This window comes from Octopus sinensis, linkage group LG3 (genome assembly GCF_006345805.1).
Source record: "Octopus sinensis linkage group LG3, ASM634580v1, whole genome shotgun sequence".
Classification (NCBI taxonomy): Eukaryota; Metazoa; Mollusca; class Cephalopoda; order Octopoda; family Octopodidae; genus Octopus; species Octopus sinensis.
Genome location: NC_042999.1, coordinates 71,128,969 through 71,131,468, shown reverse-complemented (window position 1 = coordinate 71,131,468; position 2,500 = coordinate 71,128,969).

Sequence of the window (2,500 nt, the reverse complement as noted above, 5' to 3'; positions counted from 1 at the left end):
CCGAGCTCGACTTTGACTTTCATCCTTTCGGGGTCAATAAAATAAGTACCAGTTGTAATCGGCTACCCAACTCCTCAAAAATGCTGACCTTGTCCCGAAGTAAGAAAAGAATATCAAAATCTTCACTCGAAGACAAAGAATTGATGGAATTGGTAAAGTGACGAATAACATGCCTGGAAATATTTAGCTCCTTAATGTTTACGTTCTGAGATCGACTCCCACCAAGATATAACTTAGTCTTTTGTCCTTTCGAGGTCTTCACGAAAGGAGAATACCAGTTGAGGGTTAATGTGAATCCAGTCGCCAATAGCAATCACAAAAGCTGAGAGGTTATGTTAAAACTCAGTATTTATTTCTGACATACGCACAAGGCTACAAATTTCAGAAGTTGGGGGTAAGTTCATTAAATCTTCTGGCACACTTTACTCTCAGTATTCATTTTATCTACCCCAGAAGGATGAAAGGTAAGATTAACTCCGGCAGAATTTAACAAAAGGGCCGGAACTAAATACCACGCCTCTCACGATTCTACCAATCCATCATCACAGTAAAACTCAGTTTTAATAACTTCACTGTTGTATATGAAAACAAATATGCTAACAGTGCACCTAATATGAAATGGCTGAAAATCTTGGTTAATGAGATGTTATTTTACTAATGCCAGTGATAGTAGTCATAAAAGCATGAACGTCACAACATGCGTTGATTTGTTTTCGTTCAATGGTCAAATCAAATAAGGGAGGATAACAGCTGTGACCATTTGTAGCCTTCGAGTTTGATTAGAAAGGAAGTTATCCTCAGATCAGAGACATACATCTCACCTATGCTTGCAACTAAGTGAACTCTATTAAAGACAAACAATTTTCTAATGGTGATGTCTAACCGGGGAAGATTAAATCTGCCACAAAAACAGATGAATCTATTGGAACTAAGCATTCGCTCCGACAAGTTTCCACAAACTTTCTGTCGAATAAATTCCCCTTATAAATCTTCGTTACCGCTAGGTTATGGTAGCAGAACATTTCTTAACGTATTCGAGAAGCGAATATTTTAAGCACATGGCTGTGTCAGTGCACCTAAATATAATGTCACAGTATTAATAATATCACTGCAAAGGTCATTTTTGTCATCTTCAATATTACCAGAGCTCATATATTAAAATAAACATATATCTTTCAGATTTAATGACGAAAAAATATAAGTTCTTCTACCATACAAAATACACGAATAGCTGAAAAATATCTGCAAGCATATTCCTATATGTCTATACCTAAATATACAGGAAAATAAATCCGATGCTTCCAAGTATACACGCAATGTCAGTGCATCAACACTTTCTGATGTACATGTGCACGCACACATACACACGTATATTAAATTGCACATAGATAGATAGATAGATAGATAGATAGATAGATAGATAGATAGATAGATAGATAGATAGATAGATAGATAGATAGATAGATAGATACTAGCAGAAGTACCCGGCTAAAGTACTCGGGCATCCCCATCACGCCTGATATATTCACTTTTATAATACTGTCTCATGAGTCTATTTTGGTATACACTTCATTGTCTCCACTGTACACTATAACATATTTTCCAAGGATGAGGGTGGGGAAATTTGGGGCTCCTGTGTGTTTGTGCATGTGTTTATGTCAGATAGGGCATGGAGAGAGCTGTAGGGAGTGGTTGGGGTAGAACGGGTGTGAGTGGGAGCTGGGTGGGTTTGGGTGATAGCTGGATGGATATGGGATGGGGGGGCTCATCCTTTACAGCGTGTGCCTTTTTTCTCTTTCTTCTCTTTTTCTCAGCTGTTTCCCTTTCAATGTCCATTTCTTCGACGCTGGTACTATTCTTTGTCTGTAGTGCCGCTTCACTCACCTTTTCCCCAGCCTCCGCGGGTAGTGGAGCACCAGTCACTTTCCCACTCTCTTGTCTCTCCTTAGCCTTCACAGGTGATGGAGGACAATCCGCTCTAATGTGGCCTTTTAGGCCACATTTATAGCACCGCGGAATCCTCCCTTCCACTCTGACTTTCAGTGTTGCGTCTCCGACCGTAATTGTCTCTACCATATTTTCGATATCTTCCACGGCAACCTGTACCACTATATCGAGGCTTTGTCCTTGCCAGTTCCAGTAGGGTTTTCTGGTAGCCTGGAGGACCACCACCTTCTCCTCCATGCCTAACAGTATGGCAACTTCCAGCCAGGCTACATCCAGTTCTCGGAGTATGTCTTCTACCCTAACCCTAGAAACACGTTTCCCAAGGTATTCGGGTAGAAACACTACTTCATCAGTTCTCAACGGTGTTGCTGAGTGCAACCTGGCAGTAGCTACCTTCCGAAACCGCACCTTCACTGTTCCAAGTTTTTTCCTCTGGCTAGGTAGAAAATTACTTGCCAGATTGGTTTAAGAGCCTTTTCTATTTGATCCGTCGTCATGACTTCAATCTTCCAGGCTGTTACCGAGTATGTTCTGTAAACTATGATTTTCTCAA